The 16,582-nt window shown below is 40.1% G+C and overlaps 1 long non-coding RNA gene across 1 annotated transcript; it reads right to left on the bottom strand.

The window, feature by feature from the left end:
- Nucleotides 1-511: 511 nt before the first annotated feature.
- LOC127098636 (uncharacterized) lies at nt 512-1,094 on the bottom strand. Its single transcript, XR_007793398.1, has 3 exons — nt 966-1,094; nt 801-874; nt 512-693 (listed from the first exon to the last, which is right to left on the bottom strand). It is a non-coding gene; the product is annotated as an uncharacterized LOC127098636 (long non-coding RNA).
- Between the last annotated feature and the right edge of the window lie 15,488 nt (nt 1,095-16,582).

The following is a 16,582-nucleotide window of genomic DNA, read 5'->3' as shown; positions in this document are numbered from 1 at the left end:
TTTCTGGAAAAAGCGCCCTCTAAAGTTGTCAGTGTAAAGTGTTTAGAGGGCGCTTTCTGGAAGAAGCGCCCTCTAAAGTTGTCATTGTAAAGTGTTTAGAGGGCGCTTTCAGGAAAAAGCGCCCTCTAAAGTTGTCAATGTAAAGTGTTTAGAGGGCGCTTTCAGGAAAAAGCGCCCTCTAAAGTTGTCAATGTAAAGTGTTTAGAGGGCGCTTTCTGGACAAAGCGCCCTCTAAAGTGTTAGTTATTTTAAAAAAATTTGTTTGAAAAACAGTGGATATATATTTAATTGGTAACCTGTTCGCATGCTGCAAAAGTGTAAAATTCATATTGATTTCATCCTTTAATCCAATGTTATACACCATTAATCCATTGACATATACAACATGAATCCATTTATATACAACATTAATCCTCCATATATACAACATTAATATATGATTCTTTGATCAACAATATACAACAACATATTCTCAAAGTACTACAATTAAGAGAATAAAACATAGCAACCAACACCCAGTGACCACTGTATCCAAAAGCTGTCTAGTAGTTCTAACCAATACTAAACAAAAACGCCCATCCACCCATGGTGGCAAACATGTTCTGTATATCCAAAAGCTGTCTAGTAGTTCTATCGCACATCCATACAAAATAAGGCTCAACCAAAACAACAAATGGCAGCATAAGTAGTCCCCTGCAAAAAGAACACGTCCAAATGCAAATAACACAGAACTGTCAAAAGGCGATTGAGCAACAAATAGTAAACAATGGCATAAAGTTAAATGACATAGCTAATATTACCTGAATTCCTGCATGGCTGTTAAGGTAAAAATCAAATTCCCTAGGGTGACAAACGCTGGTGTCTACCACGGTTCCTTTGACAATTTAGAACAACAAAATCAGCAAAACGTGATAAATTCAAATGATAATATATACCAGCTGCGTTGAGAAATATATTGAAAAAACCTGGCATAATATTTCCACTTCTATCGGTCTCTTTGGGGTTGACAGGAAAGAGACGGGTGTGATGTCTCTTTTGGACCACTACAAAAGTAACTTTAGGTAGATACCCATCCTCTATTGAGACACAAGCCTGATGAAAAAAAATTAAAAATTAAACGCAGAGAATTTAGTGGTGTATTTTATGAACGACAAAGTAACAAGAAATCAACTTTGAGAAGTCCTAAATTCTGCCTACAATACAGGGCTGCAAAGTTGATGCAACAAAAAACATATAACAATATATGGTAAGTACCTGTATCTCCGACCATATTTTTTCTTTGCCAACCTTCAAGTCCGGACTTCTCCAATTATCACATGTAATCGGAATATGTTGTCGAACAAGGAAACCAATGTAACTTGCCAACATTGAACCCTTATCTTTTGAAGATAGAATTGATATATGTTTAGATGGACATGTTCCATTGTCGTAGAGGGATACTTTCAAATATCCAGCATCATCATCTACGCGAATGAGGCTTGACGACAATAGAGCATCTCCATCTAAACAAATATCCAGCATCATCATTTTACCTGTAAAAAAGAAAACAATTAAAATCAGATGACAACTGTAAAAACAATTAAAATCATAAAAGTCATTTTACCTGTAATAAAGAAAACAATTAAAATCATTTGACCTGTACCTTTTTCACTAAGTTCTCTTTCTTTTCTTGGTTGGAATATGTTCTACATGTCTCTTAACAACACGGACGGTTGGATTGATCCAAATACCCTCATTATGATCATTTCTAATATATGAATCATTTGATATAATATTCTCATCTTGATCATTTCTGGTAAACGATTCAATCTCAACATCAATATCACCTTGATCTCCAGTGTTTTCATCAATTACTTTGTTGGAAAAAAGAACTATAGACCATTTCGTACTTTTCGGATCATTGACATAGAACACTTGTCTAGCTTGAGAGGCTAGAATAAAAGACTCATCTTTGTATCCCACCCTATTAAGATCCACTTGCAAAAATCCTGACTTATCCATTCGAATGCCGTTATTATTTTCAACCCACTTGCAACCAAATATAGGAATCTGAAACTTCTCATAATCAAACACCCAAATGCGCTCGATAACACCAAAATACGACAGATTTGCAAATTTGGGGTTTAAGTCCTTCACACTTGATATGTGCATTGCTTCAGCTACCACGGTGACACCACTATTCTGCATAGTACTTTTATCATCTTGTTCTTTGGTATAAAATGTGTATCCATTAATCGCGTATGCGCTATAAGAAAAAACATGGAAACTTGGACCATATGCTAAGCATCTCAACCTTTCTGTTATTGAAGCGGGATCTGAATAATACTTTGAATAAATATGATCCTTAAACCAAGGTATAAAACATCGATTGTGCTCTCGTACTATCCAATTTTCATTTCTATTGGGATTTAAACCTCGGAGAACATCCTTGTGAATTTCAACATACGGCTCAACCTCATTCTCATTGTGCAGAACATACAAATGCACTTGATCCCGTTCGACCCTTGATACTGCCACGATTTTATTTCCAATTAGATTTTTTCCTTCTTTCTTTTCGACAAGCTGAGACTTGGGGAGTCCGATTGACTGAACATTAGACAAATATTCAGTACAAAACTCAATCGCTTCTTCAACAATGTATCTTTCAACCATACAACCTTCTGGTCGACTTCGGTTCTTCACGTACCCTTTTAATATTTTCATATAACGTTCAACAGGGTACATCCATCTCATATAAGCTGGTCCACACAATTGTGTCTCTTTCACAAGATGAACAACTAGATGTACCATTATGTCAAAAAATGATGGAGGAAAAAACATTTCAAGCTCACACAAAGTAATAACGATTTCTTTTTGCAACATTGGTAAGATCGCAGGATTGATCACCTTACTGCAAATTGACTTGAAGAAAGAACACAACTTAGTTATAGAGCTTCTTACTTTTTCTGGAAGAATAGAACGTATACCTATTGGGAGAAAATGTTCCATTATAACATGGCAATCATGGGTCTTTAAACTCTTTAACTTGAGGTCTTTCATAGACACAAGTCTTCTAATATCTGAAGAGTACCCTTCTGGAACTTTAACTTCACTTAGAAACTTACACAATGTTTTTTTCTCCTTTCTAGATAGAGTATAAGCAGCAGGCGGTAGATATGTTCGTTTTCCTTTCTTCAAGGGTCCTAATTCAGTTCTTATTCCCATCGCTATCAAGTCCTTTCTTGCCTTAAGGCCATCCTTAGACTTTCCTTGTATATTGAGTAACGTGCCAATAACACTTTCAAATACATTTTTTTCAATATGCATAACATCAAGAAAATGTCTCACATACAAGGACTTCCAATACGGCAATTAAAAAAAAACTGACCTCTTCTTCCACCCACTTTTGACAAGTGTGTGGGCAAAAGGCTTGCCAAACTGAGTATCCAAATCTTTCACCTTTTCAAAAATTTGATCACCCGTCAATATAGGTGGAGCTCTGCCTTGTTCTGTCTCTCCATTGAACGCCTTTCTCCATCCACGGTAGTGATGATTTGAATTTAAGAATCTCCGATGACCGAGAAAGACATTCTTCTGACCAAACTCCAAGCGCTTCCAATCTGTTTTATCTTCACAAACAGGACACGCACATTGACCTTTTATGCTATACCCTGATAGATTTCCGTATGCTGGAAAATCATTAATTGTGCCAAACAACATCGCCCTCAAGTTGAAACTTTCTTTCCTATATCCATCATAAACCTCCACACCGGTCTCCCACAAAATCTTTAAATCTTCGATTAAGGGCTTCAAGTACACGTCTATGTCATTCCCTGGTTGTTTAGGTCCAGAAATCAACATAGACAACATCATGTACTTACGCTTCATACATAGCCATGGAGGTAGGTTATAAATCATAATAATCACAGGCCATGTACTGTGTGAGATACTCTGGATACCGTGTGGGTTCATTCCATCAGTAGATAATGCCAAGCGAAGGTTTCTTGATTCTTCTCCAAATTCAGGATAATCATTATCAATTTTCAACCACTGTGGTGAATCTGCCGGATGTCGATACTTTCCATCTATAATTCTTTCATCTGCATGCCAGGTCAAGTGTCTTGAATCGGTTTCACTATGAAACATGCGTCTAAATCTCGGAATAACAGGAAAATACCACAAGACCTTTGCTGGAGACAACTTGTTCTTATATCGCGAGACACCGCATTTAGGACACTCATTTAACGATGCATACTCATTTCGAAACAAAACGCAATCGTTTGGACATGCATGTATCTTATCATAGCTCATGCCAATAGAGCACAACATCTTTTTGGTCTCATATGTTCGATTGGGAAGAACATTATCCTCAGGAAGCATATCTTTCAAAAGGGCTAATAACTCTGTGAAACTTTTATCCGACCACCCATTGCCCGCCTTTAAGTTGTACAACTTTAATACCGCAGACAATCTTGTGAATTTAGTGCAACCATCATACAAAGGTTTCTCTGCATCACTTACCAACCTCTCAAACATTTCGGGACAATCCTTAAGATCTCCTTCAAGTGCTTCTGCAATCTCTTCAACTCGATCACAATCGTATGTATCTGCGCCACTATAGTTTGAGGCATAGGTCGTACTATCCCCCGGTTCAACATTCTCGTTACTTTTCTCACCATGCAAATTCCAACATGTATAACTTCGATCAATTCCATGCCTCATTAGATGCGATGCCAACTGAACTGCGTCAACCCGTTTCCCATAACAACAACCCAAGCAAGGACATATCATTCTACTGGGGTCTTCGGCGTGCGCAACGGCAAACTTAACGAATTCTGATACCCCATTCTCGTACTCTCTCGACAATCGATTGGAAGACATCCATGTATTATCCATTACTAATTAGAATAAATAAAAAACAATTTCAGAAGAGTTCAAACACATTCGGACCTAGGTTTCTAATGATACTGGTGTTGACACAAAATCAGATGTTCATAGGTCGTATAACCCATTGCATCCGCAATCATGGTCACTAAAAACCAACCGTCAATTTCCTAGTGCATCCGCTATCATGGTCGAAACAAACGTAGAAGGAGGAAACGCGCAGTAATAAGGTAAAATAGAAATTGGGCAAAGCTAAAACAAAGCAATAACATAAAACAGTAATTGGGAAAAGCGTGTACCTTTGATTGGTAGAAGGAGGAAACGCGCATGTAGATCTAACAGAGGTGGAAGGAAAACGCCTCAGAACCCTAACATGAAAAAGAACGCTAATAACAGATAGTGAAATAACAAAACGCGCAGTATGTTATAATTTTAATGTTTACTAAAGGGGACATTAGAGGGCGCTTGTGGAAAAAAAGCGCCCTCTAAAGGGGGCCTAAGAGGGCGCTTATGAAAGCGCTCTCTAAGGCTTTCCAGAAGTGCTTTATAAACTGGAAATGTACATGGACTTAGAGAGCGCTTTTTCAAAAGCGCCCTCTAAGGGTAACCTTAGAGGGCGCTTTCATAAAAGCGCCCTCTATTGTTGTCCCTCCATTTTTTTTGGCTTCACTTTAGAGGGCGCTTTGTTACAAAAGCGCCCTCTAAAGGGGGCCTAAGAGGGCGCTTCTAAAAGCGCTCTCTAAGGCTTTCCAAAAGCGCTTTATAAACTGGAAATGCACATGGACTTATAGAGCGCTTTTTTAAAAGCGCCCTCTAAGGGTAACCTTAGAGGGCGCTTTCTAAAAAGCGCCCTGTATTGTTGTCCCTCTATCTCCTCCTTATTTTTTCGCTTCACCTTAGAGGGCGCTTTATTACAAAAGCGCCCTCTAAAGTGCGCTGTCTATTCCAGTTGTTCGCTCCTTATTTTTTATCTTCACTTTAGAGTGCGCTTTTGTAATAAAGCGCCCTCTAAGGGGCGCTGTCTATTCCAGTTTTTGGCGTAGTGCCTCCAGGTTTTGAAAATCCAAATTATCCAGAACATGTTTTTAAACTTAAAAAATCTTTATATGGACTTAAACAAGCTCCCAGAGCTTGGTATGAACGTTTAAGTAACTTTCTTCTGGAACACAATTTTATCAGAGGGAAAGTTGACTCCACACTCTTCTGTAAAAACCTTAACAATGATCTCATGATATTCCAGATATACGTTGATGATATCATTTTTGGTTCAGCTAACGCCTCTGTGTGTCAAGAATTCTCTGAGTTAATGCAGGCAGAATTTGAAATGAGCTTAATGCAAGAACTAAAGTTCTTTCTGGGAATTCAAATTAACCAAACTTCAGAAGTCACGTACGTTCATCAAAGCAAATACATAAAATATGTTCTGAAGAAATTTGACATGGCTGAATGCAACTCTGCAAAGACTCCCATGCATCCAACATGCATTCTTGAAAAGGAAGAAGTCAGTAAAAAGGTTTGTCAGAAACTCTATCGTGGTATGATAGGCTCCCTTCTCTATCTGACTGCTACTCGACCTGATATTCTCTTCAGCGTTTGTCTCTGTGCTAGATTCCAATCAGATCCTAGAGAAACTCACTTAACTGCAGTTAAGAGAATTCTCAAATATCTGAAAGGAACTCCTAACCTGGGCCTGATGTATGAGAAAACATCAGAGTATAGACTTTCTAGCTATTGTGATGCAGATTACGCAGGAGATAGATTGGAACGAAAAAGCACATCTGGAAATTGTCAGCTCTTGGGAAACAATCTGATATCCTGGGCAAGCAAAAGGCAATTAACCATCGCCCTGTCCACGGCAGAAGCAGAATACATCTCAACATCACTGTGCACTACTCAGATGCTCTGGATGAAGAATCAGCTAGAAGATCTGCAGATCTTCGAGAGTAACATTCCTATCTTCTATGATAATACTGATGCCATTTGTTTAAGTAAGAATCCCATTCTACACTCCAGAGCTAAGCACATTGAAATAAAACATCATTTTATCAGAGACTATGTTCAGAAAGGGATAGTAACTTTGAAGTTCATTGATACAGATCATCAATGGGCAGATATCTTTACTAAGCCTTTAGCTGAAGATAGATTCCTCTTTATCTTAGAAAATCTGAACATTCAAAACTGCCCTGAATAAAATGTGCCTCTGAAGTTGTTAAATGAGACTCTGACATAAACAAATGGATTCTGCCTCTGAATCTGATACTTCTACCTAGTTAAGAAGCTATCTGAGTTAGAAATCTCCAGGAACCATTCGTTTGGTATTCCTGAAGATCAGATAAATCAAAAACACGTGGAGTGACTTGCGTCTAACCTTGGAACTTCTAGACAACTGTCCAGCAGTAATCAAGGAACAGACTCTTGAGATCTCCTTGAGCAGTGTGCGAACTGTTGGGATTAGACATCATTAAGGAGCCATAATCATTTCTCCCTCTAAACGTGCTAACTTGGTTTACGTGCTAAAACACTGTTTTCTCTGTCGTTTTGCATGCGCCCTTTTCGGTATTTAAACACCCTTTTCTCACTTTGCACACATCTGAAGTAGAAACGCGCTCTAGAAGTTCTGACTCTGAGCAAAACAGCATATCAGAATATCAGAAGCATCTGAAGAAGAAGCGCGCTCTAGAAGTTCTGACTCTGAGCAACGGCATATCAGAATACCAGAAGCTCTCAACGTCATTTGAAGACAACACTGAAAATCTAAAAGAACAGGACTATCAGAAGCTCTGAAGTCACATCTCAAAGATCTCAGACTAACAGAGTAACACTGACTCTGACAAAGAATTTCCATATCCAGAAAGAGTAACGGCAACTACAACTTCAAATGGAAAGAAACTATATTTGGAAAGAAGTTATTCAGGGAGACAAACTTGTTCTGGCAAGAAACAACAAAAGTTATGGCATTAAACTCTCATCAAGACAAAATATCTGCCATCACTACAACGGTCGTTTCACCTCTATATAAAGAACGGCGAACCTCATTGAGAGACACACCTGAACGCACAGAAATACTCTACTCTCTCTCTTAATCCTTCACGAGCTTTTGCTCATAACATGAAACTTCTTATTTGCTCTAATTGCTGTAATATTTGCTTTATCCTAGAAGCACTCTGGATTACAAATTCTGTTTTTACCTAAATTGTTTTTATTCCTCAAGTGACTCTGCGCAGTCTGTATACTTGGGAAGACTAAGAGATCTTTCTCTTAGACTTTGGTTGTAATAATCTTTCAAGATTAGTGGATTAAGTCCTTTTTGAAGGCAAAATCACCTTGGCCGGGTGGACTGGAGTAGCTTTGTGTTATAAGCGAACCAGTATAAAATCTTGTGTGTTCTGATTCTGAAAAAGCACTTATTTTCCAAAACAGTTCAAACCCCCCCCCCCTTTCTTGTTTTTCTCACCTTAAAAAATGACTCACGCGGATGTCGCGTCCACTGCATACGTATCTCATCTGAATATGAGAATCAGAGTCTTCGTAGCTCGGCTGACCTATGGGTTGGGGGGTGTGTTCTCTACTGAAATTGTTGTCGTTGATGTTGTTGTTGTGCGGGTCGATTATCAGCAGGCATTGTTACTGCAGCAGTATGCTGGTAGTAACGATCCCTACCATGTCCTCTCTAGGCATACACAGCACTCGAATCACCCTCTTTCTTGCGCTGACCATTACCAAAGGGCTTCTTTACTCCAGACGACGGAGCATTTCCCTGTATTTTCCCCATTCTCAGCCAACTTTCAATCCTCTCACCGGCCACTACTATATCTGCAAAGCCGGTAACCGGACATCCCACCATCCTTTCAGCAAACATCCCCTGAATGGTACCCATGAACAAATCCGACATCTCCCGATCCACTAACGGTGGTTGAACTCTGGCAGCCAACTCTCTCCGCCTTTGTGCATACTCTTTAAACCCTTCATTCGGCTTCTGAGACATACCCACACAAGTCAACTTGCTAAGGAATAAATCCACACAAGTTGACAAGACTATGCCATTCTCCTATCCTAAGTGCACTCGAGTTCGGGTATAGAACTCATCTCACAAAGATCACCAAGCAGCCATAGCCATCCAACAGATACAGCAATGATATGTACACAATGCAATAAGGTAAAGCAGGTAAATAAATAACTGTACAAAAGCATGAACACCCAATAAACAAACAAACTACAAAAGCTAGGAGGGACTCGCTTAGGGAAACCGGGTCCCCAGCAGAGTCGCCAACTGTCGCAACCTGAAAAATACAGTGTGCGAAAAAACAACTGGCGAAAGAAAAAATGACAGAAGAGTCGCCACCGTGCGTTATTTATCCCAAAGGAGGGAAAGGAAATGCTCGAAGTAAACCTGAAAAGAGGAAAGGAAAAGACAAGGTCTCGCAACCAAATCTTGGGTTCGAGAGTCGGTTATGCGAAGGGAAGGTATTAGCACCCCTACGCATCCGTAGTACTCTACGGGATCCACTTTTGTAGTTCTTGTCTAAAGGGTGTGAGTTTATCTTGTGTTGTTTACTAAAAAAAGGTTAAATGAAAATGACTCGCGCGGATGTCGCGTCCACTGCATACGTATCTCATCTGAATATGAGAATCAGAGTCTTCGTAGCTCGACTGACCTATGGGTTGGGGGGTGTGTGCTCGCTAAGACATCGCGTCTTATGCCTACGTATCTCATCTGGAATGAGAATCAGAGCAAGCCGTAGTTCGGCTAACTATGGGGTTATGAATTGGGTTTTGGACGAACGACATTACTACGCAATCTACCGGATGCTCGACCTTTGGAGACTTACTCGCCTGTAGTAGAAGGAGTTAACGTGTTGCTTTGGGTTTTAGGGATGCTCAAGGGCAAAAGGGAAGTCCTAGACGAAGGAACCTACATAAAGTAAACACAAAAACATTGCCTCCTATCGAGGTCTTCCAGCTAGGAAAGTAGTAAAATGCGAGAAAAATATAAAAGTACAACCCGGATGAAGATCCGAGGTAACAGCAATTAAAGGAACGATAAACCCTGAGATCCTTCCAAGCTAACATCATCAAAGAAAGTGGGTCAGTACAGGTAATCGGAATGAACCTCCAGGGGTTATCCCACAAATAAAGTGGGAAACCGCGCAAGTTATCCCTGCAAAAGTCATGTGCCTTCACAAAAACTCAACAAAAGGGTTAGTGAAACAAGATAGGGTAACCAAGAGTTGACCCCAAATCAAAATGTAACCACATGAATCATGCCCTTTCAATTCACAAAAAGCTCACAAAAAGCAACCAAGGCTAGGAGGCCTAAACCTCTTGTCAAACACATGCAACAAAAGGGTATCAAATTCACCCATAATACCTCATACATTCAGAGCATTCAAATTAAAGGCATAGAGTAATGGGGATAAGGGCAAACCTGATTGGAGAGACCGATGAAATTGAATTGCCCGGTTGGGTTTGCAAAGCAATCTGAGGGTTTATATGAGAGGGAATTGGTTCTTTGCTGATGAGTTCCCTTCAGTCTCTGGAGATTGCTCTGAACTCTGTTAGCTCTTCTCTCACTTTCTTTTTCCCCAGGGTTCTTCTCTCACTATCTTTTTCCCAGATAGGGTAATGAATGAATATTTGTTTCACTGAAACTCTGAATTTATAACCTGATTTTTGTGGACCTGTGGGCTCAAATGAGAGAGGTCCAAGTCCAAGATTTTTCTTTTATTTATTTATTTATTTATTTATTTATTTTCGTTTTTCGTTTTTCGTTTTTTTTTCGAAACACGTGGGCTTCGCCTAGCGAGCATGACAACTCATGAACAAACCTTTGCTCCTTCAAGATTAACGTTTTGACTGACGAATAGACCCCTGTTGGAAGTAACTCAAGTCTTTCCCTTGTGTTGACTGGTCATCTAAATAGATCATATAAAGTGTCTTGGATGATGTTCAAGATTCTTGGATCCGATTCTGATTGCCATGATGAAATGCAAATGCTAAATGATCTAAAAATGAATGCATGCATGAGGTGTAAAGCGTATGCTTCCAGGAAAAATGAAGGGTAAATTTTGGGGTATTACAGTACCCTCTTGATTATTGCCACTATTGGCAACCGAAGCCAGCTCAAGCCTCTCCACCTTCTCGGCGATTGCCTTCTGCTCCAAGGCGAAACCTTGCATGGTGCTGATCAACTCACTCATCTTCTCTTTCAACTCGAGAATGTCAGTGTTGGATGGATCCATCAGTTTGGGTTTGTTGCGTCTGGTACGGTATCTGTGCGGACGAGCTACGTGCAGAGGAATGATTCTGCATGCGCGAGCAATGATTCCTGAGTCAATCAAACACGTTAGAAACTGACACCTGCAAAACAGAAACCAAGTTATTATGATTCATGCATGAATGCAATGTCTATCCATATGAGGAACATTCTGTCCTTCGATCCTGGTTTCATCGAGACGGATAATAATTCGACAATAACATTCTGACATCAGGATGTCTCTCAAACGAAATCTCAATCGAGAATGTACCCCGCATATGGATAAACATGGGTTAGATGCGGATGAATGCAAAATGGGAATGATGCAGATGCATGAATGCAAGTCACAGTGCCATCCTCCAAGTCGTCTGTACACCAACTGTACTGGATTCCGGTCTCAGAACTGATCACAACCATCCAAGGGACTAAGTAACCACAAATCCAACTCGGGGGGTTCCGAAATAAACGGAACCAGAGGATACCTCACCATCATCACAGGAAAGTCACTGAACGGATAGCCACAAGATCATCTGAACAATTAACCTCAAATCTAACCCGGGGGATCCGAAATAAACAGAACCCGCCAACAAATACCACGAACAGAACTCCGGCGTGTCAGAGATAAATATCCATAAATCCAACTCATAAATAGAACCCAAGAACTAAACCAAAGTCACCATCCAAGAGTCACCAACAGAACCTGTAACCGTAGGAATCAAACCCTCCCCTCACAGGTGAATTCTAATAAGGTCATCCTAAGGCGGATAATCGGTCTCGACAATCGGATAAGATACTCAACGGGTTTTCCCTTTCGGGTGTGTCGTGCAGCTCTCATAAGATCATCTAAACCAAAAAATTCGGGAAAGAACGGTCACCGAAGTCAACAGCCCAGAAGAGATAAGCCAACCATAGTGGAAACTCCACAAGGAGGGGCTCTCTCAAAAGAACCTCGTCCGGCTGTGGTATGTCATGTCACAACAACATGTTGATCCAACATGTGAGACAACATGAGACCACGCTAATCCTAGGTCTATACTCGGGCCTGGGTTTTAGCCCCACTCAGAACACCCACCCCAAATCATAGGAACCACACCTGTACAGAATCCAGCACAGTGATAACATGATGCATGCAAACATATATGCAAATATACATATAATCACAGTATAATAATCATAAATGCAATAAATAAAACAGTAAAAGCAACCAAAATTACCCTAAAGAGCGCTAGGATTGACTCGCTTAGGGAAGATGGACCAGCAAGAGGTCAACTATAGTCCCCAGTGAAGTCGCCAGCTGTCGCAACGCGAAAAATAACCGGCGGGATGACAGAAAGGGAGCACAGGACTAACCTAAGAAAGGGAAAGGAACAGTCTTACGACCAGAGATTGCAAGGTACGGGAGTCGGTTACACAAGGGGAAGGTATTAGCACCCCTCACGTCCGTCGTACTCGACGGGATCCACGCTCAAAAGAATAGGAAAAGGTTGCTAATAAAACTGCTCAAAGAAACTGCACAAACTGGAATAATAAACAGGTGGGGAAAGAAAACGGAGGAAGTGGACTCGGCAGGATGTCGCATCCTGGGCCTACGTAGTTTGTCAGTAACAAACATCAGAGTCAACGTAGTTCGGGGAAAAGGGAACATGCTCGCTAGGACATCGCATCCTATGCCTACGTATCTTCTCTATCCAGAGTAAGAATCAGAGCACTCGTAGCTCGGCTAACGCACGCCGAAACAAAACACCGAAAAGGGACGCTGAAACATCTAAAGAAACACTCAAAAGGAAACAGAATGCCAATACATGGACTTACACCCGACTCCCAACAACACAAAGGAAACAAAATGCCAATACATGGACTTACACCCGACTCCAACAATAACAAACAAAAGGAAACACAATGCCAATACATGGACTTACATCCGACTCCAAACAACAACACAAACAGGAAACAGAATGCCAATACATGGACTTACTTCTGACTCCTAACAATAACAAAAACAGGAAACAGAATGCCAATACATGGACTTACTTTCGACTCCTAACAATAACAAACGCTAACCAGCGAATACCAAAGAAAAAGATTCTCAGAACGAACCCCGAAAGATGAACCCCAATATGCGTGACAACCGTCACAAATGAACCCCAATATGAACCCCAAAGATTAACAATCTTCACAAATGAACCCCGATATGAACCCCAAGACATGACAACCGTCATAAATGAACCCCAATGTGAATGACAACCGTCATAAATGAACCCCAAGACATGACAACCGTCATAAATGAACCCCAATGTGAACCCCAAAGATGAGTGACAACCGTCACAAATGAACCCCAAAGATGAACCCCAAGATGACGTACAATCATCACAAATGAAACCCGAATATGAACCCCAAATGATAACAGAAGAAAACCCCATGGTATGACCATACCACACACATGTCCACGCTGAACAAGCGGGTACTCACACCAAAGCCAACAAACAAAGGGTGAACGCACACACAAACAAGAAAAAGGGTGAACAAACAGAGACTCAAAAAAAAGAAAAGGGTGCCTGGAGAGATTGCTCGCAACCTCCTGCCTACGTATCTCATCTGGTATGAGAATCAGGGCGACATAGTTCCCCTTAACAGGGGAAAGGATGAACACATGCGAAAACAAATAAAAAAGGTGAACCCCTAAAACACACAAAAAAGAAAAAGGTTGCTCGGAGAGATTGCTCACAACCTCCTGCCTACGTATCTCTTCTGGTATGAGAATCAGGGCGATGTATTTCCCCTTAACAGGGGTAAAACACTCTCCTAACCAGAGACCAGGGAAACAACAAACTAATAGGGAGACTAAGACTCAAGCCTAATAGTTGTCATGCAATCAATATCCCTAAGTTGAGGTCTCTAACAAAAACTTAACTCATCCTGGAAACGAGTCAACTCAAAAGAAAATAATCACCCACATAAGTGAACAAACATCACACACTATATCCATACGAGAGGCTCAAACAATGTGTGGGCTTTAGTCAAGAGGGGTCATATCAACCTCGACAAACAAGCCAAACTGTAATGGGTAATCTGTAGCTCTTAACCACTAACATTGAACGTTAGGGTGAAGCTGATCAAAATGATAATGAGGATGAGACCTCATGCTCTTAACCCTGGCCAGGGTGAGCTCATGACACAGAAAGCGTGGGGATCCAGAAAGTGGGATCCTATTCCACTTGACAGACTCTGGACAAAAGATCTGGGGCACATGTTCTGGAGCATCAGCACGTAGTGCGAGCATAAAGAACGACTCACTGAATAATGGGGGATTGGCTGCTAATCCCTTTTATCCGTCAATTGCCTCTTCACTTGGAGGTCTTATCAGATAGCACATGCCTCTCTTGGAGGTCTTTGAGCACAATTGTAAACAAACACAAACAGAGCCTCTGGAGGAGGACTTGCCAGCAAAATGCCTGCCAAAAAGGTGACAGGACTTCAGACTACATGAAGTAAGAGGCTAACTACCTGAGTGGTGTATCAACCACAATCCAAAGCTCAAGCAAGAGCTAAAGTAAACAAGCAACTAAGGTACCTGTACAAAGACTAAACAGTTAGTACTTCAGTCATACAACCAACAAACAAACAGTGAAACTCTCCAACAGTTACACAATTTAATGCACAAGTGCCTTGGCACTCAAATGAACTCATGAGCTCAAGCACATCACTTAAAATCCTACAAAACAAACAAAAGTTAGAACTCAAAGCATTTGTATCTCACAAAGTGAGAACAAATCAACCACCAATGCTAAATGTCCAAACCTGAAACACAAAGCACATTTAGTTTATGCACAAAACACTAGTACAAAGACTAAGTTCAAAACCAAACCAAATGATCAAAACAGAACCCAATCTTTCACATAATGCACATTCAAACAATCAATAAAATGTCCTCAAAAGGACCAGCATCAATTCAATAAGCAAGTGTCTCAAATGATCTATGTCATGCAAGGACAAACAAACGTGCACAAAATGAACTTCCAACTTAGCAAATTCATATCAAATCAGAAACGCATGCAATGACTTTGAGATTTTTTATGCAAGTTCCTCATGTCATGAACAATCAATATGCAAAAGATCAAATCCAGAAAGGTTCAAATGCTAGATGAACAAAAATGCAACAATTCAATGTCAAAAATGTGACACAAATTGTCACACTTTTCTCTATGTGTCAAAAATGATGATAACATGTGAGAAAAAATTCCAAACCAGTGACCAAAAATTCATATCATGTGTGAATATTAGGCATGCAAAAAATTGGATCAATTGGCTCAAACATGAAGATTTCACAATGCAATGAACACAACATATCAAATTAACATCACATGGATTCAAAAATTCACACATTAAAAACCAGATATCAACAATTCATGAAATTAATACCATAAAAAACTAGACATCAAAACAAAACTATAAAAAAAATTGGAGTTCATTTGGATCATTTTTGGATTTTTAATGAATTTTTCAAAACAGCCAAACAAATGAAATAAACAAATAACAATGGAGGGAAATTCAAATATTTGAATAAAACCAGAATAAACATGATCCGTTAGATAAGGTGCACACTCAGTATCAATGGTTCAGGTTCAAACGGTGAGACGCACCGTTTCACTAATGCGTTGGCACACACACATCAACAGTCAAAGGCACGCGTGGCAAGTCAAAGCAATCGCTACCAATCATATGGCCACGCAGGGTAACACATGGCATCCACATGGCGCAAACCCTAGGAATTTACAGACGCCGGAGCTACAGTCTCCGGTCGTCTTCTCCGGCCAACTCCGACAAGCTCGACACAAATTTTTTCCAGAAATGCAAGATGCATACATCATTCAACTCAGTTTTCCATGTACATTCCAAATATGCAATCAATTTCATCTAATTCCTCATGAATTTTCCAGATCGAAGCAAAACATTTTCATGATCAAAATTTTTAGTTCACATAACATGCACAATACTCAACCAAATTCAATTTTAATCATATCTACAAGTTCTACTAGATGAGATCTACACATCTATGACCTTAAAACAGCAAAAAGAGATGATGAATTTCGAGTCACCTTGAAGTGGAAGTTGCTGAATTCTCGCTCTAAAGCGCTATGAAGCTCCAGATCTACTCATTTGACCTTGCCTTGAAGCTTTGTGCAAAAAGAATTGGATGAAACCACTTGATTCTACCTCAATTTCCAACTTCCATCTTCATGAGAATGCTCTTGAACTGCACGAAATCTTGATGAATTGCTTCGAGTAATGGATGAATCCTACTCAGTGAAGCACCAGGAACAAGAATATGCAAAGAGATTTGAGAATGGTGTGGAGAAAATGAAGATTCGAAGAGGGAGAAATTTGAGAGTGTTCTTGATTTTCAGATCTGAAATGTTAGTTATGCAGTTATGATTAGGGTTTCAGCTTATATACTCCATGCTAATG

This window comes from Lathyrus oleraceus, chromosome 6, assembly GCF_024323335.1.
Source record: "Lathyrus oleraceus cultivar Zhongwan6 chromosome 6, CAAS_Psat_ZW6_1.0, whole genome shotgun sequence".
Classification (NCBI taxonomy): domain Eukaryota; kingdom Viridiplantae; phylum Streptophyta; class Magnoliopsida; order Fabales; family Fabaceae; genus Lathyrus; species Lathyrus oleraceus.
This window is presented reverse-complemented; position numbering and strand designations above follow the sequence as displayed.